The sequence below is a fragment of the Crotalus tigris genome, unplaced genomic scaffold, assembly GCF_016545835.1.
Source record: "Crotalus tigris isolate CLP2741 ecotype Arizona unplaced genomic scaffold, ASM1654583v1 scf7180000020638.432655, whole genome shotgun sequence".
Taxonomy (NCBI): domain Eukaryota; kingdom Metazoa; phylum Chordata; class Lepidosauria; order Squamata; family Viperidae; genus Crotalus; species Crotalus tigris.
In genome coordinates, this window is record NW_024098117.1 from 10,662 (window position 1) to 34,527 (window position 23,866).

General features: G+C 44.3%; 1 protein-coding gene across 1 annotated transcript in view; it reads left to right on the plus strand.

The window, feature by feature from the left end:
- The first annotated feature begins 9,982 nt into the window (after window positions 1-9,982).
- Window positions 9,983-23,866, plus strand: part of SHROOM3 (shroom family member 3) — a 77,557-nt gene continuing 63,673 nt past the window's right edge. The window contains exon 1 of the mRNA XM_039368125.1: window positions 9,983-10,106. The gene's annotated coding sequence lies outside the window, so the exon portion shown is untranslated. The remainder of the gene's footprint in view (window positions 10,107-23,866) is intronic.

Here is a 23,866-nt window from a genome sequence, read left to right on the forward strand (position 1 = left end):
GTAGCTATATCATATCTATCAATCAATCAATCAATCAATCAATCAATCTATCTATCTATCCATCCATCATCCGTCCATCCATCCATCCATCCATCCATCCATCTCTCTCTTTCTCACGACCAGTCTGTATCTGTATCTATCTGTATATCTATAGCTATAGCTACTGTATATCATCTCTATCTCTATCTCTGTCTGTCTGTCTGTCTATCTAGCTATCTATCATCTGTATCTGTAATTATTTGTATATATATCTATAGCTGTAGCTATATCATATCTATCTATCTATCTATCTATCTATCTATCTATCTATCTATCTATCATCTACCTACCTACCTACCTACCTACCTATCTATCTGTATATATATATATTTGCCACGCATCTCACCACAAGGTGGTAAATGCAGGTTTTTCAGCGAAATTGTTGTAAAATGCAGTCATGAGACTTACTGCAAACTGTAAGAGATAAACAGGCTGAGACCAAAGGCAGAGTCAAGTCCATCATCAGTGTGGCATCCTTACGCAGCCACAAACCTTCTAAGTCCAGTCCCCCGTGAATTCCATTGACCTTACCTAGCGCCAATTTGGCTTGACCGTTAGTAGCTCAGATTCTCATGTATAGGTAGAATATAATAAACTTTTAATGCTTTGAACTCAACTCCTGTTTCTGGTTACTTGTGCCTGACACAAGGGACCCTAAATGTAGCCCATTGCTGAGCATCTGAAATGCAGTCACATGACCACAGAAGCCCCCCCCCCCCAGATATCAGAACTTGAAATCCAGGTTGTAAGTAGCCTCAGGGAGTCTGTCATAACTTTGAACAGTCGCTAAATGACCAGTTGTAAGTTAAGGACTATATGTACTGAAGTCCAATTCATCTCAGTTTGGGGAGGGCTGAGAATTGAACATAAATTAAGAGGCCAAAATCTAAATCCCAGCTCAGTCTTTGAGAATACTTGGCTAGCTACAGAGCTAAGAATAAAATGGCAGATTGTATCATAGGCAGCAGCTTGATATCCCTCAGAGGAAGCCTGAAAATAGAGTAATTGATTGATTGATTAACTTTGCCAAGCTTCGCAGTTGAAATTCTACAAACCCACAAAAGTCTGCTTGAAAAATATGGAATTCGAATTACAGGGTAGTCCTTGACTACCACAACGGAGCCCAAAATTTATGTTGCTAAACGAGACACTTGTAAAGTGAGTTTTGCTCCATTTTATGACCTTTCTTGCCACGGTGGTTAAGTGAATCACTGCAGTTGTTAAGTTAGTAACATGGTTGTTAAGTGAATCTGCCTTCCCCATTGACTTTGCTTGTCAGAAGGTTGCAGAAAGCGGTCATATGACCCTGGGACACTGGAACCGTCATAAATGTGAGTCAGTTGCCAAGTATCTGAATTTTGAACATGTGATCATGGGGATGCTGCAACAGTTGTTAAGTGTGAAAAATGATCATCAGTCAGTTTTTGTGCTGCCATTGTTAACTCTGAACTGTCACTAAATGAACCGTTGTAAATCGAAAACTACCTTTACTTAAGCACCAAAGATTTGATAGAGCTATTTCCCTTTGGAACCTCATCACAATTTATCCAAATGCCCTCCAAACAGATCCAAACTTTCCTACAATATTTATAGAATGTTCTACATTCTATGTTCCAATACTTGAGGGGCTGCCGCATAGAGGAGGGGGTCAACCTATTCTCCAAAGCACCTGATGGCCAGACAAGGAACAATGGATGGAAACTGATCAAGGAGAGATTCAACCTGGAAATAAGGAGAAATTTCCTGACAGTGAGAACAATCAACCAATGGAACAGATTGCCTTCAGATGTTGTGGGAGCTTCATCACTGGAAGCTTTCAAGAAGAGACTGGACTGTCATCTGCTTAGGCAGGGGGTTGGACTAGATGACCTCCAAGGTCCCTTCCAACTCTGTTATTCTATTCTATTCTATTCTATTCTATTCTATTCTATTCTATTCTATTCTATTCTATTCTATTCCAATCCATTCCACTCCATTCCACTCCATTCCATTCCTAACAATTCTTATTCTATTCTATTCTATTCTATTCTATTCTATTATTCTAATCCATTCCATTCCACTCGACTCCATTCCATTCCTAACAATTCTTACTCTATTCTATTCCAATCCATTCCATTCCACTCCATTCCATTTATTCTATTCTATTCTATTCCACTCCATTCCATATATTCTATTCTATTCTATTATTCTATTCTAATCCATTCCACTCCATTCCATTCTTAGCAATTCTTATTCTATTCTATTCTATTCTATTCTATTCCATTCTATTCTATTCTATTCCAATCCATTCCACTCTATTCCATATATTTTATTCTGTTCTGTTCTGTTCTGTTCTATTCTATTCTATTCTATTCTATTCTATTCTATTCTATTCCAATCCACTCCACTCCATTCCATTCCATTCCTAACAATTCTTATTCTGTTCTGTTCTATTCTATTCTATTCTAATTCTTATTCTATTCTATTCTATTCTATTCTATTCTATTCTATTCTATTCCATTCTATTCTATTCCAATCCATTCCACTCTATTCTATTCTATTCTATTCTATTCTATTCTATTCTATTCTATTCCAATCCACTCCACTCCATTCCATTCCATTCCATTCCTAACAATTCTTATTCTGTTCTGTTCTATTCTATTCTGTTCTATTCTATTCTATTCTATTCTATTCTATTCTATTCTACAATTGCTAAGGAGAGTTAGAAAAATCTTGAAACAGGCTTCCTGCTTTGGCTCACCGTTGAGGCATATTATTTCAGGGCTGGAAGAGACAGATTTCTGAGGCCTGCAGGAAAGGCAATCAGCCAATTTCACAGTGCCGCTACTAGTAATTCCACTGTGTAACCTACTTGGCTCAACTGGGCAGCTCCTTTTAAAGTGCCCGCGCGCTCTTTCCTCGTGACTCAGCAACATTCGCTCAGGTTCCAGGTAGGTTCACACCCGAGGCTGAAAACCACTTTGCGTGCTGCAAATGGGGGACAAAACAGCTCTGCGCACCCCACTTGGAATATTGCATCCAATTTTGTTCACGGCAATATAGGTAGTCCTCGACTTACAACAGTTTTTTAGTGACCATCCAGAGCTACAACGGCACTGAAAAAAGTGACTTATGACCGTTTTTCACACTTATGTCCATTACAGCATCCCCTTGGTCACATGATCAAAACTCAGACCTTTGGCAACTGACTCATATTTATGACGGTTGCAGTGACCTTCTGACAGGCAAAGTCAATGGGGAAAGCTACATGCACTTAACAACCGTGCTACTAACTTAACTGCAGTGATTCACTTAACAACTGTGGCAAGAAAGGTCGTAAAATGGGGCAAAGCTCACCTGACAAGTGTCTCACTTAGCTACATAAGTTTTGGGCTCAATTCTGGTCATAAGTCGAGGACTATCTGTACAAAAGACTCTAGAACAGTGGTTCTCAACCTTTTTAATGCTGCGACCCCCAACCGGTCGTAAGTCGAGGACTACTCAACCGGTGAGAACTCGAGGACTACTCAACTGGTGCAGCATCGTTTGCAGAATGGGACTTTTGGCGGGCTCATCAGGGCAGAGACAGCCTGGACAATTCCTATTGGCTTTTGAAAGCCAATAGAATTAGACTCTATTCAAGAGAGTCTATTCTATTGGCTTTCAAAAGCCAATAGAATAAAAGGGAGTAGCACAGCTAAGGAAAAGGGGGAAAAAATGGCGGATTGCTTGTTTGTCGACCCCCGTGAAATGGTCGTTCGACCCCAAATGGGGTCCCGACCCACAGGTTGAGAACCACTGCTCTAGAAAGAGCCCCCTGTTCTAAAAGCTGTGGTGGCACTTCTCTGTCACTATTGGGAAATTAATCTGAGAATTAAATCTGGGTCTCCAGGGCCCAAGATCAGCTCAGATCTTTCGCCAATCGCTGGGCTTCTGAGATTTTCTCCCCCAATTTCTCAACACTGCAGAGCTCAAGGCCAAAAATTTCCAAAATGTTGTATTCCTGGACAAACTGCATGTTCTGTTTGCAAAAATCCCCACAGCCATTTCGATCGCTATACCTTTTCCAACCAGATTAGGTAGGATGTCAACTCGCAATGTAGAATTTTTGGAATTGTTTCAGGCCCACATCCCTGGAGGGCGCCCCACAGGGAAGTTATCTAGAACATGTTCGAATTGAAAATGGGCTAGAAACACTTGTCTACTTTTTCTGATAAGATATTCCACTCAAAGATGTTGAATTAATCTCAATTACAGGTAGCCCTCGACTTTCAACAATTCGTTTGGTGACGGTTCAAAGTTACAACGGCACTGAAAAAAGTGACTTAAGGGGGTGTTTTTTTTTTCAGCCTTATGACCGTGGCAGCATCCCCATGGTCACGAGATCGAATTCATATGGTTCATATTTATGACGGATGCAGTGTCCCTGGGTCATGTGATCACCTTTTGCGACCTTCTGACAAGCAGAGTCAATGGGGAAGTTGGATTCATTTAACAACCGTTAATCGTGAACCGTTAACAACTGCAGTATTTACTTAACCATTGTGGCAAAAAATGGGGCACAATTGACTTAACAACTGTCTCACTTAGCAACAGAAATTTTAGGGTCAATTTTGGTCGTAAGTCGAGGACTACCTGTATTACTATGATCTATTACTAGCCTGCTTTATGGCTCCAAGGCAGCATGTCAGGCCCAGCTTTTAAATGTTTATGGGTGGGTGAGGACTGCATAATGCTAAGGTTTAAAAACTGAGACGCATGCTAAACCAAGGCCTGCAAATGCCTTCTGCTTCTAAGCCTCTTTTTTGCTGGCAGTTAAATTGCAAATATATATATAAATCAAATCCTGCTTTTTAGCCTGATCCCAAGCCAAGAGACAAAAGCTGCGCATTCTAATTCTCCTGATTAAGGGGGCAATTTTATTCACCAGCCCTCCTCTTATTTAAAAAAAAAAAATACCTCAGGATCTTGAATTATAATGAGTTATTTCTTTGCACCTCTGCTTTCTGTTAAGAGGCTTTTCTTTCCAGAAAGATCTCGAGAGGAAGGAGAACTAAGATACTAGTCCTGTGTCTGGTACTTTGGGAGCCTGACTCTTGCAGGGAAATTAGATAATTTAAGCTGATCAATAGAGGAAAATATTATCAGCCGTTTGCCAGCGCTATAAATTAAACCCTGTCACGGCAAATGGAAACAGCCCAGACAAGAATTAAAAATGGAGGATAAACTTTGTGACCTCGGAGAGCTGTTCTAGCTTTGTGCTTGATCAGGACCCCGTGATTAAACGCCAAGGACAGCGCCTGAAACTTACTTGTACACCCCACACACACACTAGTCAACACAAAGGAAAACCCATAAATGTATGGGTTTATTCATGTCCTTAGTATAGGGGTGTCAAACTGCCGGCCCGCGGGCAGGTTTCATCATACTGGAGTCGCGCCCACCCCATTGCCGGCAATGGCGAAAAAGCTCCGATACGTCGTGCGACGCCACGTGACGTCGCGAGTTTGACATGCCTGCCTTAGCGTCTGGCTTGGTCCATTTGAATACACACCTCAGCTGTATTTTCCAATACAAAATTTAGCCATTTGCCTAGGCCTGCCCTGGGACCTGGCCACTTCCCTTTCCTGCATTGTTCCAAACAGCTGCTTTTAAGAGAATAACAGAGTTGGAAGGGACCTTGGAGGTCTTCTAGTCCAACCCCCTGCTCAAGGAGGAAACCCTATATCATTTCAGACAAATGGTTGTCCAATCTCTTCCTAAAAACTTCCAGTGTTGGAGTATTCATAGCTTCTGGAGGCAAGTCGTTCCACTGATTAATTATTCTAATGATCAGGAAGTTTCTCCTTAGTTCTAGGTTGCTTCTCTCTTTGATTAGTTTCCATCCGTTGCTTCTGGTCCTGCCTTCAGGTGCTTTGGAGAATACGTTGACCCCATCTTCTTTGGGGCAGTCTCTCAAGTACTGGAACACTGCTATCATGCCCTCCCTAGTCCTTCTTTTTCTTAAACCAGACATACCCAATTCCCACAACCGTTCTTCATACGTTTTAGCTTTTCAAGATTCCTTTTCTGAAACTATATCCAGATACGTCTCCACTCATAAAGGTCTTCGCTGTGCATCCAGACCTAACAAAGATGGAGAAGACCAAAGAGGAGGAAGAGGAGGATGGAAATAAAATTTTGCAATTGGAAGGAACCACAAAGATCAGCTACTCCAACTTTCTGCAATCCGTAGGGCAACCAATAAAATCATCCTTGAGAGGCTAAACACCGCCAGAGTTGAAGATCCACCTCTCTAGATAGACAGTTCCATTCTTGTAGAGATTTTACCATCAAGTTTTTCTTACATTTAAACAAAATCTAGAGAGATTAAACTCTGGGTTTGGTTCCTATAGACATGGAAAAGAATTCATTTTTTGTGTAACTCCCTTTATGTACCTGGACATGACTGTCGTGTCTCCCCTCAGTCTTTTCTCCATAGGGAACCTCTCAAATCCTTTCCATCTGTGCTCACAGGAGGCGTTCTGAAGTCCCTATGGCAGGGCTCTTCAAACTTGGCCCTTATATGACTTGTGGACTTCAACTCCCAGAATTCCTCAGCCAGCATGCCTGGCTGAGGAATTCTGGGAGTTGAAGTCCACAAGTCATAAAAGGACCAAGTTTGAAGACCCCTGCCCTATGGCATCCTTGTTCCTCTCCAAGTTTTCACTAGCCTTCTGGAAATGTAGAACCCACAACAAAGATGGAGGCTTCTTGTCCACGTTCTGTGTGGACATATCTCAAAGGAGTTTACAAGGAGTATCCATACAAACCAATCCACAGAATTGCTAAATTGTTAGATCTATGAGAGCTAAGCCTACTAAGACATTTTTCTCTGGAATATCTTTTGAATTTTTTTCATTTGCATCCCACCTTTATTATTATTTACAAATAACTCAAGGCCCCAAACATATCCAACACCACCTTTCTCCGCTTATTTTCCCCACAACAACAACAACCCTGTTATGTGGGTTGGGCTGAGAGAGAAGGACTGGCCCAAAGTCACCTAGCTGATTTTCATGGCTAAGGTGGGACTAGAATTCGCAGCCTCCTGCTTTCTATAGAGTGGCGCCTTAACCACTAGCCAAAACTGAGTCCCTTCCTTAATAGGCAGGGGTTACACAGGAAGTCTTCAACTTACAAACATCTCTTTAGTGACTGTTCAAAGTTACAACAGCACTGTAAAAAGCGATTTATGACCATTTTTCACCCATGTGCAGCATCCCCCTGGTCATGTGATCAAAATTCGGACGCTTGGCAACTGGCATATGTCTATGATGGTTTCAGTGTCCCCGAGTCACATAATCCCCTTTTGTGAACTTCTGACAAGTAAAGTCAATAGGGAAGCCAGATTTACTTCTCAACCATATTATAAACTTAATTGCAGTGATTCACTTAACAACTGTGGCAAGAGAGGTTGTAAAATGGGGCACAACTGACTTAACAACTGCCTGGCTTAACAACGGACATTTTGGGCTTAATTACGGTCATACGTCACAGGGGCAGGCAACCTTGGCTCTTTTATGATTCGTGGACTTCAACTCCCAGAATTCCTGAGCGAGCATGGCTCAGCTTAGAAACCTCTCCCTTTCCCCTCAGCATGGCTGGCTCAGGAATTCTGGGAGTTGAAGTCCACAAATCATAAAAGAGCCAAGGTTGCCTACCCCTGGTCAAGGATGACCTGTAATGTTTAATGAATCTTGCTTAATGGTTGAGGGTTTAATGTTCTGATGGGTTGTCCAGAAGCCTAAACACGACACCTTTCTCTACTTTTATTTCATACTTTGATAAAAAGTTATTCCACTCTCCTGCTTGTTATCACAAGAAAAATGATTTGAGGGTACAAAGATCTAGTTTTGTAATTCTGTTGCTCTATTAAAGGAATTCAGGAGCGTAGCAAACTGGGAAGAGAGTCGTTTTCCTTTTAGTGCAACATAACCTTTTATGAGCAATGTTAGCTTTTTATTTCCAATCATCAATGTTGTAGTTGACCTGCTGTGCTTCATATGGCGGTGCCTGGAATAAAAGGGAGACATAAAAGATTTCCATTCTCACCCCAGATGGAAAGTAAATTCATTCATTTCCAATATTATATAAAATAAATCTAGACACATTGAGAGAGAGAGAGAGAGAGATCTATATAGATGATATATAGCTAGATAGCTAGATGATAGACAGACAGACAGACAGGCAGATATAGATAGATAAATAGATGATAGATAGATGGATGGATGGACGGACGGACGGACAGACAGACAGATAGATAGATAAGAGGTAGATCTATATCAGTGGTTCTCAACCTGTGGGTCGGGACCCCATTTGGGGTCGAACGACCATTTCACGGGGGTTGCCAAACAAGGCTGTCTGCCATTTTTCCCCCTTTTCTTTGGCCACGCCCCTGGCACCCGGTGATGTATAAGTGGTTGGGGGTCACCACAACATGGGGAACTGTATTATGGAGTCGCGGCATTAGAAAGGTTGAGAACCACTGATCTATATAGATGATAGATATATAACTAGATAGCTAGAAGATAGACGATTGATAAGACACAGGCAGGCAGGCAGGTAGTGTCCCAGGGTCACGTGATCCCCTTTTGTGATTTCTAGTAAGCAGTCAATGGGGAAGACAGATTCACTTAACCGTTTCACTAATTTCAAGCAAGACAGTTGTTAAGTCAATTTTGCCCCATTCTGTGACCCTTCTTGTCATAATTGTTAAGTGAACAACTTAACCATTAGTAACACGGTTATAAGGGTTACTTATAAATAAATTGCACATAACACTTTCTTGGGGTCTAACTAGGCCACCGGTCAGCCCCCACCATGTGCCTCACATTCTGACTCAGTTCCAAGTTGGGGGGTCCCACTTTTTTGCTAAACGAATCTGACCTTTCCTGGGATGCAGTGCACGGGAGTTGGGTTCACACTGACTTTTTAAGCCTCCAAGAGACCCTCAGACCAGAGGTGAGCTGTGTGAATCAGCTCTGGAAGTGGAACTCAAGTGCCCCCCCCCCCCCAATCAGGCAGTCAAGGTTAGCCTGTGTTGCGTGGGCTTGTTGAAAAGGATGCCCACAACCACCCAGAAACCTCTTGTGCCAGGGATGCCCACAACTATCCAGAAACTGTGCAAGGGATGTCTGCAACCACCCGAAAACGCCCACAGCCATCCGGAAACTGCTTGTGCCAGGGATGATCACAACTGCCCAGAAACCGTTTGTGTAAGGAATGCACATAACCACCCAGAAATTTGCTTGTGCCAGGGATGCCCACAGCCACCCAGAAATCAGTTGTGCCAGGGATGCCCACAGCCACCCAGAAATTGCTTGTGCCAGGGATGCTCACAACTGCCCAGAAACCGTTTGGGTAAGGAAGGCACGCAACTGCTTGCGGCCCCGGCAGGCACACCACACGGGCTAGCGCAGCATGCGTCTTTTCTCAAGGGGTTCCGAACGGTTCAGGATGCATTGCCCAACCCGCAAACACACAGACACACACACACGGGGGGGGAGAGAGAGAGAGAGAGAGAGAGAGAGAGTCAGCAGTTGTACCGCTACAATCTCCTCCTCCCCCCCCCCGCCATTCCTCCTACCCACCCCCTCCGGCGACTTCCACAAGCCTGCGCAACCACAACCCAACGCGGAAGGCGCGCCTCCTCCTCCTCCCGCTGCCCGGCGCTGCAAACTTGGCTGGCGCGCTGGCCATTGAGATGCAAATCCCGCCTGCTGGAGCCAATCCGCCGTCCGGCCGCCCGAGGCGGGATTACCTGGACGGAGGGAGGCCCGCCCGCTTCCCTGGCGCTGCCGCCGCCGCCGCCGCCGCTGCCGTCCCGCTCGGTTCCCCGCGGCCAAGCCCGGGGCCCTCCGCTTCCTCCTCCCGGCTCCTGCCCGGCCGCGCGATCTCCCCGCGGCTGCTGCGAAGTGGGGCGAGGCGGCCTCCCCTGGAGCCGGCGGAGCATCGTGGGTGCAGCCGAGCCGCCGCCGCCGCCGGCCTGGCGCCTCTCGGGATGCGGGGAAAGTGTTGAACTTGGGCTGCTGCGGAGAGAGGGACGGGTGAGTGGCGTCGCCCCGGTTGCACCGGCTCTGCCTTCCCGGGGACGGAGCGGAGGACGGGGAAGCAGCGCGCCCGGCTTGGCTGTCTTCCTCCTCTGCAGTGCACTCCCTGCTTCAACTTTGCGGCCTCTTTTTCTTCTCCTTTCCTTCCTTCCTTCCTCCCTTCCTTCCTTCCTTCCTTCCTTTTTCCCTCCCTCCCATCCACACATCTTCCTTCCTTCTTTCTTTCCTTCTTTCTTTCCTACCTTCCTTCCTTTCTTTCTTCCCTCCCTCCCTCCCATCCACGCATCTTCCTTCCTTCCTTCCTTCTTTCTTTCTTCCCTCCCTTCCTCCCATCCACGCATCTTCCTTCCTTCCTTCCGTCTTTCTTTCTTTCTTTCTTTCTTTCTTTCTTTCTTTCTTTCTTTCTTTCTTTCTTTCTTTCTTCCCTCCCATCTACGTATCTTCCTCCCTCCCTCCCTCCCTTCTTTCTTCCCTCCTTCCCATCCACGCATCTTCCTTCCTTCCTTCTTCTCTCCCTCCTTCCTTCCTTCCTTCCTCCTCTGCTCAGCCCGACCTTGTCCAGTCCTCCAACTCGGAGCACCCCCCCTCCCCGACGGCAGCGGGTGCAGAAAAGAAGTCGGAAGGGCTTTTCCGCGGGACTCTTTCGCCGCCTCTCTCTATGCAGTATATATCTGCTCCCTCGCTCTAAGGCTGCCTTTTCAGCCCTGGGTCTGGGGTCTCTGCGGCGGTGACCCCCCGCCCCCCAGTCGTTGGCTCGGTTTCCTACCAGCTTGGAGTAGGAAAAAGATCAGAAGACTGCTAATACTTTTGGCCCTAATAGATCTTATTAAAAAGCATTTTCCTTAGTCGGAAAAGGTGCTGTCAGACCCCTTCCTCCCTCCCTCCCCCCCCTCTCTCTTTCTAGTACAGAAAAAAATCTTATCAATTTTATTGTCCGATGGCACATTTTTTTCTGTTTCAAATCCTGCTATTAAAAAGGAGCTCGTAAAAGTCGGGAAGCGAAGCCTTTTAATTTCTGCAAGGTTTCTTTTTTGGTGCCATCAGGGATCTTTTTTAAAGGGGGGGGGAACATGCAAACTGTCACCCACCCTAAAATGTTGACCAGCTGTCTGTTATTTTGCTTGCTGGCTTGCTTTAGCTTTTAAAACTGGGTCTGTTTAACGAAGGGAGTCAGATTCAGTATATCCTCCATGCAACGCTGGGCAGTCCAAACGTGACTATTTATTTTAATAGGTATTAAAATATATAGTTAAGGGAAAAAAGTCAGGTTTTTTTTTTAAAGTGAGAATAGGTTATAGGCATTGCCAAATGCCTCTCTGAAATCTTTTTTTATGTACTTATCAGATCCGGTGTGATTCAGTCTCGGTGAGCGTAGCTAAATGTTGTTTTATGCTGCCTATAAATTAGGAAGACTTTTATTACCCACCGATGAAGGCCCCACCAATCGTAATATTTTATCTTGTCTCTCTTTTTTTTACTTTTATTTTTAATGTGGTTTTTGTTCGTAATTTTGGTCAGCGGCCGGAATAAAAAAAAATTGTGTTCATTCATTCGTTCGCATGACTTGAAAATCGCAGTCCAATGTAACAAAGATGGCAGAATGAAGAGAAAAAAAAAACCCGTATGTAAAGGCTACAAGGAGAGTTGTATGAACGGTCCTGTTTTCCCGGCAAAGGGGTTCAGCCAGCTGAACCCCCAAATTCCTCTAATCCTTATACCATAATCTCTGATTCTAAGGCTTTATCAATATGTAGGATGATCTGCCTTTCTCAGAGGTTAGCCAGCTATTAAATGCATGGGATGGTATGCGTGGGTGTATGTGTGTGTAGCATGCGTCCAGGCTGCAGATGGCATGTCATGCTACATGCCTACTGCAGGTGCCAGAAAACGGATTAGATATGCAGACGTGGACTTTAGCACAATGGAAGCATGTTCAGGTGTGGGCATCTCCTTCTTCAGGATGTTCTCCACTACTCCGATGCGACTTCAATGCGCGGCGTTGGCTATTGTGTGAACAGCAGCCCAGCCCAGCCATGGCTGCCATTCTCTCTGCCGGTGATATATGGCATGGTTGTTTATTGCCTAGTCTATTGGGCTTGGAGATGGGCTATTGCCGCCATCTCTGACCAGCAATAAAGCTTTAAAAGTGGCCCTGGACAAGGGCTACGTTTGTTCGGAGGATGACTAACTTATGAGCCGGTCATGATGAAGAAAAAAAAAGATTTATGCAATGTTTTTCTGGTATTTTTAATTGTTTGATTGTTTTTCCAGCTTTGTTTCAAGAGCTCAAGGTAACACGCCTCCCTAATGTTTTCTTCCTCCAGAAGGAGAACCCAGGGAGGTTAGTTGGCAAAGAGAATCAGAATCAGAATAGAGCTGGAAGGGACCTTGGAGGTCTTCTAGTCCAGCCCCCTCCTCAAGCAGGAGAACCTATACCATCTCAGACAAGTGACTGTCCAGTTTCTTCTTAAAAACCTCCAGTGATGGAGCACCCACGATTTCTGGTGGCAAGCTGTTCCACTGGTTAATTGTCCTCCCTGTTAGGAAGTTTCTCCTGAATTCCAGGTTGCTTCTCTCCTTGATTAGTTTCCAGAGATTTTTCAGGAGATTGGTCCAGAGTCACCCTGGGAACTTCTGTGGGAAAGGGAGGACTAATTTAGTATCTTCCCCACTATTCCACACAGGCTGATGGGCAGAGAAGGGGAGCGACTGTCCCAAAGAATTCCCAAGGAACATCCATGGCTGAAGATGGACTAGATCAGGGATGGCGAACCTTTTAGAGACCGAATGCCCAAACTGCAACCCAAAACCCACTTATGCATCGTCGAGTGCCGGGTGGGTGTGGCCCATTGGCTGGGTGTGGCCCATTGGGTGGGCGTGGCTGCGGTGGTAACGGCAGACTGGGTGGGACTAAAAAGTTCAATCAATCAATTCCAACTTTGCAAGAACTTTTTTTTCCCCCGCGAGAAGTTGAAATTGACTGATTGAACCTTTTTTTTTTTTTTTGTACACGGTGGCAGAAGCCTAAAGCGAAAAGGTTTTATAAAACCCAGCTGAAGGCCCAGGACTGGGGCGACGGCGCGCGTGCCCACAGAGAGGGCCCTGAGTGCCGCCTCTGGCACCCGTGCCATAGGTTCGCCACCACGGGACTAGATCTTCTCAATGCTAATCTTACCCCTTGATAGGTAGTCCTTGACTTTCGATCACAACTGATCCCAAAATGTCTGCTGCTAAGCGGGTTAGTTGTTAAGGGAGTTTCTCCCCCTTTTTACGACCGTTCTTGCCACAGTTGTTCAGTGAATCCCTGCAGTTGTTGAGTTAGTAACACAGTTGTTCAGTGGATCTGACTTTCCCCGTTGACTTGCCTTGCCTGAAGGTCACAAAAGGGGATCACGTGACCCCCCCCGGGACACTGCAACCGTCACAAGTACGAGTCCGTTGCATCTGAATTTTGATCACGTGGCCAGGGGCTGCAGTGGTCATAAGTGTGAAAAACAGTCATAAGTCACTTTTTTTCAGTGCCATTGTAACTTCAAATGGTCACTAAAAGAACGGTTGTTAAGTTGAGGACTACATTTATTTATTAAATTTTAATGTCTCCCATCTTCCATACGAGGCAACTTTTTATCGCTTTACTCTCTACTCTTTACTCCTCCTCTTTTATGTATAGCTGCATACGTAAGTATACAGGTAGTCTTTGACTGACAAGCATTTGTAAAGCGACCGAAGTCACAGCGGCTCTGAAAAAAGTAACTTACAACCAGTCCTCACACTTATGACCATTGCAGCATCCGCACGGTCACATGATCAGAATTTGCGTGCTTGGCAACTGGCATGCATTTACAACGGTTCCCCATTTTTGTGGCCTTCTTACAAGCAAAGTCAATCAGGGAGGTTAGATTCTTTTAATGACAGCACGTTTCACTTAACAACTGCAGGGATTCTCTTAATAACCGTGGCAAAAAAAAAAAGCTTGCGAAACGGGTGTGGCTGACTTAACAGCCGCCTTGCTTAGCGCATGGAAATTCTGGTCCCACTTGGGCTCGTAAGCCAAGGACTACCTGTGTATATGGGGTTACCATCCTTGGGGTATTGTATGTAGTATGTTTAGGTGTGTGTCATGTATGTGTTTCACTTTAAGAGCGGGCAACTAAATTTCATTTTTTGATGTGTGCCATTGCACCCACAGTAAAAAAAAATGACAATAAAGGTTATCTTATCAGTCACACGTAATGAAAGTGTTAAGTCACCCCATATATACATTCCTCTAGCCATCTGTCTTCTTTATTACTGAAATGCTAAACAAAATCAGCATCTCTCAGTCTCCTAAGATGGATGGACATGACTGGCTGGGAAATTCTGGGAGTTGAAGTCCACCCATCTTAAAGTTGCCAAGTTTGAAAAAAAAAAAAAACTATACAAAATAACTGCAGCTTCATGGATGGGACGGTTCTCATGCAATAAAGACATATTGGAGAACCCCATTCCCCCATCTGAGTGCTGGTATTATTAGGAATTATTATTATGTTATGCAAAACAGCTCTTCTCCCGGAGTTATTCTCAGCTGCCCTTTGGGAAGGTGGCTTTTTAATAGAGCAGGGGTTCTCAACCTGTGGGTCGGGACCCCATTTGGGGTCGAACGACCATTTCACAGGGATCGCCAAACAGCGCAGTCCGCCATTTTTCCCCCCTTTTCCTTAGCTGTGCTACTCCCTTTTATTCTATTGGCTTTTGAAAGCCAATAGAATAGACTCTCTTGAATAGAGTCTAATTCTATTGGCTTTCAAAAGCCAATAGGAATTGTCCAGGCTGTCTCTGCCCTGCTGAGCCCGCCAAAAGTCCCATTCTGCAAACGGTGCTGCACCAGTTGAGTAGTCCTCGACTTACGACCGGTTGAGTAGTCCTCGACTTACGACCGGTTGGGGGTCGCGGCATTAAAAAGGTTGAGAACCACTGTAATAGATGATGACGCCAGTCCCCAAGAGTCACGCATGACTCCAAGGATCCTCTCTCCCTTAAAACAAATTTATTGAAATGGAGAAAGGAGTGGCTGTAAAATGCTAAGAAAGAAAAGTAGAAAACTCTCAGACCATCCTCTGCGAGAGGGAACTGTTTCGGGCAGCCTCCGTTAATTGTCCGGCCTGTGGGGATCTATTTTTGCTGGCTCCTGTTTGATACATCTTCATTTAAGAGGTTTCTTTACAGCCCAAATGGATTACTCTGATTAGCGGTAATCTCTTCATGACCTCAAGCAGAGTTGAAGCTGGAACTGAAGGAGCAACGATGGAGATCCAGGCTGAATCCTTCCTCACACACAAAGGGGGTGTTTTGATCCTCAGAGGGAAGGTCCCCCCCCTCCCCAAATTCCATATCTGGCTCCCAGCAGAAATTAATGCAGTTCTGACAAATTAGTTTAATTTGAATCCATGTAAACATAGATAATGATTTTTTTCTGGCAGGCACATTCAGAGCGCATGACAAAACTATATAGAGCAAACTGTCGGGCGCGTTTGTTTAAACCAGCTGTGCGAGGGAAACACTGTCAAGATTAAGCTTTTAATTAAAATCTTTCTCGTGGATTTGTATCTAAAAGGGGTAACTAATGAGATACAGTTCCCCCCCCCCAGATGTGATTGAATACCTTGCCTTTTGTTTTTTTTCTGACACTTCGCTCTTTTGAGGGTTTGGTGCGCCCGTAAACAACAACCGCCTGGCCAGAACAGCGAGAGTTGTCATGATCTATCTGCCCCGGTTCTGATGTTTCACTTGGCTCCAGAGTTTAAAAGGAGCCAGGATGGAAAGAATTGTCTTTTTGGTTGCATGAAGGCTTGGCCGAGTCTCCGCTTGCAAATATGCCAAATTGTGGCTGTTGGGGAAAAAAAAGCCAAAAAAAAAAAAAAAGAAGAAGAAGAAGGGAGGAGATGGTGAAAATAGGGCCTGGTTCTCATGATAGAGTGGAGGTTCTGGATCCCTAAAATGAACTCTGGGTGTGTTTGTGTGTTGATAAGATCAAGACAGGAACCAAATAGAGAACTGTAGGAGGATGAAGCTAGTTTGGCTTCTGAAACAAGTAGAAGAGGGGTGTCCAACTTCAGCAACTTTAAAACTTGTGGACTTCAACTCCCAGAAAGGCATGGTTGGCTGAGGAATTCTGGGAGTTGAAGTCCACAAGTCTTAAAGTTGCCAAGGTGTCTGGACTTCAACTCCTAGAGTTCCTCAACCAGCCATGTTACCTGGGGAATTCTGGGAGTTGAAGTCCACAGGTCTTAAAGTTACGAAGGAGTTGGACACCCCTGAGGTAAAAACTGAAGAAGAAACAATCTTAATAGAGAATATTTGTAGCTGAGGGTTGAATTGTGGGGTCCTTGGTGCTGCTCTCTGCGCTTGGTGGTTTTCTTGCAAGGTTCATTACCAAACTAGGTAACATCATCAGTGCACTGATGATGTTATCTCAGTGGTTCTCAACCTTTCTAATGCCCCAACCCCATAATACAGTTCCCCATGTTGTGGTGACTCCCAACCACTTATAGTATACATCGCCGTTTCTTGAATAGAATCTATTCTATTGGCTTTCAGAAGCCAATAGAATAAGAGGGAGTAGCACAGCTAAGGAAAAGGGGGAAAAAATGGCAGACTGCGTTGTTTGGCGACCCCCGTGAAATGATCGTTCGACCCCAAATGGGGTCCCAACCCACAGGTTGAGAACCACTGTGTTACCTAGTTTGGTTATACAACATCTGCAAGAAAACCACCAAGTGCAGAGAGCACCAAGGATCCAAAGAAACAATCTCTCCAAAAAAGATACTTAGGATCCGAATTAAAATTTCTCATGGACATACACTGGTGTACAATACACTGTGGTCACATGACCACATTTTGAGTGTTTGCCAACTGGCCTACCTTTACTACCCTTTGCAGTGCCCATGGTCATGTGACCACGAGTTACAACATCTTTTATAAAACCTGGCATTGAGTTACAATGTTCAGCCAAACTGCCCCATAGCCAACAATGGATTTTCTTAACAACCGCCACATAAAGGTTGTAAAATTGGGCATGATCATGTGATCACCCACATAACAACTGTCATGATTTACTTCTGAAACAGTATGCTCAATTACGGTCGTAAGTCAAGGACTACCTGTACAGTAAATTTACATACCCACAAATGCCATACACATTCTTTATAAATCTCTATGAAGTGACTGCTTGTGATTCAGGTTAAAGGAACAGTCAATTTAAGAATAAATCAGGCCTGTTATCATTGCAAAAGTAGCAAATGTGACGTGAGGCTACAATAACCCCCTTAGGATATTCCCATGAAAATAAAATTAATTCACATTTTACAGATAATTTTATTTGTTTGTATATAGTAAAAGATCGTATTATTTCTCTGTTACTTTTCTGTATTTTATTTGGGGTGGTTAATTCTTACCTTATTCAGTGACAGCTTTTCCTTTTGAAAGACCTCAAAGCGGTTTTAATTGATGGCTCAAAATTAGCCAGATTGCTTTCTACAATCCATCAACTGTATAAACTACAATTCCCATCTTCCCTTGCTCTGTCTGCAGATGCAGAGATTTGTCTGCAGTGCATTGGAAACCCCGTGTTTTTTTAAAGTTTACTTCTAAATTAAAATCCAAGAAAAATGCCAGCACACGGAACACATGTATTTCTTATTTATTATATTCGCAGGTCGCCAAATTGAACCACCGCTCAGCCATCTGCAGTATAAATAAAACTAGAAAAATGCAATACAAAAAATAATATGAAACCATCTACGAAACAATAGTAGCCCATAAAAGCATAACAATGGCTATTTTAAAAAATGCCATGGTTTATTTAACATGATTATTTTGCTGATGATGATCAATTAACTGTTGAATAAAATCCATAGACAGTTGGGTATTGTCAAAAGCTAAATATATCAGAAGAAAGATTGGAAGGAACCAAGAGACAATTAGCCATTTAATTAACCAGTAGTGATAAAGATGGTTAAAAGGAAAGACTGTCCTTTATGTTTTTCTCTCCAACCTTTGTTCTTTTGACTCTTGTGCCAAAAGGGCTGTGCAAAGAGATTCTCTTTCACAAGGGTTTGTGGTTTGTGTGTTTCAGCACACTTACAAGCAGGAAATTAGCAATAGCAATAGCAAGTTTTTCAGCAATTTAACATTGTCTTTCCACTTTCCTCTCTCCATCTGAAGCAGTGTTTCTTAGTCTCTTGAAGATGCGTGGACTTCAACTTCCAGCTGGCTAGGGAATTCTGGGAGTTGAAGTCCACACATCTTCAAGAGGCCAAGGTTGAGAAACACTGCAGAGTTTGCCTGGATTTGGATCAGGGGTCTTCAAACTTGGCTCTTTTATGACTTGTGAACTTCAGCTCCCAGAATTCCTCAGCCAGTATGCCTGGCTGAGGAATTCTGGGAGTTGAAGTCCACAAGTCATAAAAGGGCCAAGTTTGAAGACCCCTGATTTGAATTTATATCTGTCGCTGGCTTGTGTAACCCTTCGACATTTTGGAATGATGGTGATCATTTGGATTATCATCTGCTTTGAAATCACCCCATTGCTCTGGATCCGGTGCAGATGTTATGTCTTCTTGTTGAGCTTGCAGGATCAATGGACCCATTGCTTAACCCCGAACACCCAGATGTGAACAGGAAATGAGAAGGTAACCATTACACCTGTCATAGTTTTACAGGCTGGATGCTAACGAATTATCTCCCGGGGTCTGTGTTTTTGCAGACCTCCTGCCTCTATTGGCTCCTTTTGCCTGGCTCTTTCGCTAGAAATAGACATTGACAATGATGGATGCTTAATAGGATTTGGCTGGCAGCTTGCAAAGCCAGAATAGGGTAGGGCTTGAGAGAAGAAAGTTTGGAATTAAGCCCGTCAAGCGAGAAGATATTTCATTTTTACTGAATCCCTGAAACCAGGAGAGCTAATTTATATTGCAGGCGTACTCTCAGCTACAGAGAGAAATTTGCTGAAAGGAGGGTGACATTTGCAGGGATCCAAATTTCAGCCAATTTGTCATGGAAATCCCTGCCAGTTCAGGAGGTTTTGCAAAGGCTATCTGGCCCCGCTGACGAGATTAATGGTTCCATCTTGACCATTGCTTTTCAACTTGGAGGAATTCCTCTTTCTTGCACTTCTGCTTATTCCCCGTTATTCAATCAAGGGGACTTGCGGTTGTTATCAGCCAATGTAGTATCTGGATTTGAGTGGAGGAGGGGGGTGGCTTCACTGGGAGAAGACGGTGGGAAAGGGAAAGAGGAGCAGGGTAAATGGCATAAAGAGGAAGATCTGTTGAGCTAGATATGTGTGGTTCATCAGAATGGGGGTGAGTCTCTTTTAAGGACTTGCAGTTGCTCTGATGAGTGTGAATTTTATTTATTTATTTATTTTCAAATATTTATATACCGCCCAATCCCAAAGGACTCAGGGCGGCGTACAAAGTTAAAACAATCATAAAACAATAAAATAATACAATCATACCGCGAGTCCGATCATATCCCGGCCCCCCGGGGACATCAGCCCCAGGCCTGCTGGAACAGGAGAGTTTTAACGGCTTTCTTAAAGGCCAGCAGGGTGGGAGTAGTTCGAACCTCAGGGGGAAGTTGATTTCACCAGGTCGGAGCCACCACAGAAAAGGCCCTTCCCCGAGGAAGGGCCTTTTCTGTGGTGGCTCCTTTTTACTAGCTGGGTGCTTGTGTTCCAACTTGCAGGAGTGTGAATGTTTTTCCTTCCTAGTCCCAATATAAAGCAGTACAGGTGGTCTTCGATTTACGGCCACAATCGAGCCCCCAATTTTTGTTGCTAAGGAAGGAAGACATTTGTTAAGTGGGTTTTGCCCCATTTTCCAACCTTCCTTGTCACAGAGGTGAAGTGAATCACTGTCGTTGATAAATTAGCTATCTGGTTGTTAAGTGAATCTGGCTTCCCCATTGACTTTGCTTGTCAGAAGGTCGCAAAAGGGGATCACATGACCCTCCCCTGGACACTGCAACCGTCATAACTGTGAAGCAGTTGCCCAGCAGCTGAATTTTGATCTCATGATTCTGGGGATGCTGCAAAGGTCCTAAGTGTGAAAAACGGCCTTAAGTCACATTTTTTCATTGCCACTGTCACTTTGAATGGCCACTAAAGGAACTGTTGTAAGTTGAGACCTACTTGTACAGGCAGTCCTTGACTTAGAACAGTCCACTTAGTGACCATTTGAAGTTACACTGAAAAAAAAGTAAGACTTATGACTGTTTTTCTCACTTCATGACCGTTGCAGCATATCCATAGTCACGTGATCCAAATTCAGACGCTTGGCAACCAATTCGTATTTATGACCGTCGCTGTTTCCCAGGGTCGTGTGATGATCCCCTTTTGCAACCTTCAGGCAAACAAGGTCAATGGGGAAGCCAGATTCACTTACTAACTTAACAACTGCAGTGTTTCATGTAATAACTGTGACCAGAAAGGTTATAAAATGGGGCAAAGTTCACTTAACAAATGTTTCGCCTAATTATACTGGGGTAGGCAACCTTGGCTCTTTTATGACTCATGGACTTCAACTCCCAGTATTCCTGAGCCAGCATGGCTCAGCATGGCAACCTCTCCCTTTCCCCTCAGCGTGGCTGGCTCAGGAATTCTGGGAGTTGAAGTCCACGAGTCATGAAAGAGCCAAGGTTGCCTACCCCTGGCCTAATACAATGTTCTTTTAAACTTGGTAACTTTAAGAGGTTTGGACGTAACTCCCAGAATTCCTCAGCTACCCATGAATTCTGGGAGTTGAAGTCCACCCCTCCTAAAGTTGCCAAGTTTGAAAAACACTAAAGAAGAGCACAAACCTTGCCATATCCTTTAGTGTTGTTTTTATTTCTTTCAAAATTAACATCTGTTTTTTGGGGGGTGGGTGTCAATTCCTGTTACAAGAATTGTAGTCCTTAACTTACAAGCGGTCACTTAGTGACTGTTCAAAGCGGTCCTTCCCATGGATACTTAAGACCTGATTCCCAAGGCCTGCCCCACTCACATGACCGCATGTGAAGCACTCAACATCCAGGCTGCTTTACGGCTGTTTGCAGCATCCTGTGGTCACATGACCATGTTTTAGGACATTTTTGGGGGTGGAAAATTGGCATCTGCTTCTGGATTTCGGCAAAACTGGCCTGTATTGAACCACTGGCTTGTTTTATATCGGAGTCTTCAAACTTTTCCCTTTTATGACTTGAGGACTTCAACTCCCAGAATTCCTCAGCCAGCGTGCCTGGCCGAGGAATTCTGGGAGTTGAAGTCCACAAGTCATAAAAGGGCCAGGTTTGAAGACCCCTGCTTTATATCCACAGGGACTGCTTTATCATGGCTGCAAAAAAAAAGAAGGTAAAATTGGATTGGTCATGTTTTTTGACCCCTTTTACAACCATCACGGCTTACAGTTGTGATGGGCGGGGTTCATTATGGTAGTAAATGGAGGTATTACAATGGTGGGAAAAGATTATTTGTTCTCTTGCAAAATCTATATCTGAAAAGACCATTCACATCTTGCTACCGTTAAATTGCACCAGACTGTTAAACTCTTAAGTAATTCTATTTGAAAAGAAGGGGGTAATTTTTCCATTTCTTTCTAAAATAGCAGAATGAGGTAGATAATTAATTCTTTTATGCTGATACCCAGATTATGGAATCCAAGCATCCTCACAATAGGGAGGAAATCCAAAGCAATTTATCCTCATTTTTCTTAATCTCTTTTCTTGGGTTTTGGGGTTTTTTGGGGGGAGATGTTTTATACTTTTACTTTGAAAACTGGAATGAACAACTGCTAAAAGCTAGCCTAGAAAGGACTCAGGATCCCTGTATGAATGAATGAGACTGGAATAATGTGTTCCATTCTTTTTACAAAGCAATAACATTAATATTGAGCAGAATTAAGTTCAGCCTACAACAGTCCCAGGTTCTCACATGGCCTCTTAAAAAATATGCCCAGCCCTAATCTAGAATGAACAGAAAAGTTTATTTTAACAGCAGCGTTTATTCAGAAAGACTGAAGTCTTGACAATGCTAAAAACTGAGGACAGGATTGAATTAAATGTAGTTCACGCCCAAAATAATGGCTGGTGTGTTAAAATCCACCATGTTTTTTTTTTTTGCTGAGTTTGCTGAAGAGTTCTGTTGTTAGAAGCACCTGGAGTGATTTCTTAGGTTTTTATTCTCAGAGTGTTTTAACTTTCAGATACAGCCAACTTGCAATCTAGAGATCCATTTAGAGTGAACACAGATTTATTCTCTTTGCTCTGAGCTCTGGAGTAAGAAGTGCTGATGCCTCATAAGCGGGAGCAAAACATGCATAAAATATCTGCAGCCTTTAGTAAATCATGAAATTGGAGATGTGATGGGGTACAAATGGGAAGGAACTTAAAAACTATAGCCCAGTGATGGCGAACCTTTTAGAGACCGAGTGCCAAACTGCAACCCAAAACCCACTTATGTATCGCTGGGTGCCAGGTGGGCATGGACCGCCGGGTGGGCGTGGACCGCTGGGTGGGTGTGGCTACAGTGGTCATGGCAGATGGATGGGCATAGCCAGGGTGGGTGTGGCCAACTCAATGTTGCTCCTGGGGAGGGACGCCTGTGGGGGCCAGGCAGTGTTGGGGGAGATCGTGGAGGTCTCTGGCTGGTGGGGCGGTGGGCAGGAGGCTCATCCTGCGGGGTGAGGCAAGGCAAGGCAAGGCAGGGTGGGGGTGCCATTGTCGCAAGGCGAGGCAGGGGCCGGGGCAGCTGCTGCCTGACACCATCGGCCCCCGCACACAGAGGCCAGCGAGCGCATGGGTGCTGAGATGCATCCGGCCATGGGGACCTCAGCGAGTTAGCAGGTGGCTGGTTGAAGAGGACAGTTCCCATCTCCGGGGCATGGCACGCATGCCCACAGAGAGGGCTCTGAGTGCCCCCTCTGGCACGCGTGCCATAGGTTCGCCACCACTGCTTTAGCCAATCAGCTTGGGAAATGGAATTCCACCTCCTCATTCTTAGAACATAGTACATAGAATAATAGAGTTGGAAGGTCTTCTGGTCCAACCCCCTGCTCTAGCAGGAAACCCTATACCATTTCAGACAAATGGTTGTCCAGTCTCTTTTTGAAAGCCTTCAGTGATGGAGTACCCACAACTTCTGAAGGCAAGCTGTGTTCCACTGGTTAATTGCTCTTACCGTTAGGAAATGTCTCCTTAGTTCGTTCTCCTTGGTTGGTTTCCAATCATTATTTCTTGTCTTGCGTTTTGGTGCTTTGCAAAATAGTTTGACCCCCATGTTTTTGTAGGAGTTCCTTAAATATTGGAATAGTGCTATTATGTTCCCCCCCCCCAGTCCTTCTTTTCATTAGACTATAGCAGGGGTAGGCAACCTTGGCTCTTTTATGACTCGTGGACTTCAACTCCCAGAATTCCTGAGCCAGCGTGGCTCAGCTTGGAAACTCTCCCTTTCCCCTCAGCATGGCTGGCTCAGGAATTCTGGGAGTTGAAGTCCACGGGTCATAAAAGGGCCAAGGTTGCCTACCCCTGGACTAGACATACCCAATTCCTGTAACTGTTCTTCATAATTTTAGCCTCCAACCCCCTAATCATTTTTGTTGCTCTTCTCTGCACTCTTTCCAGACTCTCAACATCTTTTTTTGTGTTGTGGTGACCAGAACTGGATGCAATACTGTATTCCAAGTGTGGTCTTACTATGGCTTTGTAAAGCGGTACTAGAAGTTCACGTGATCTTGACTCTG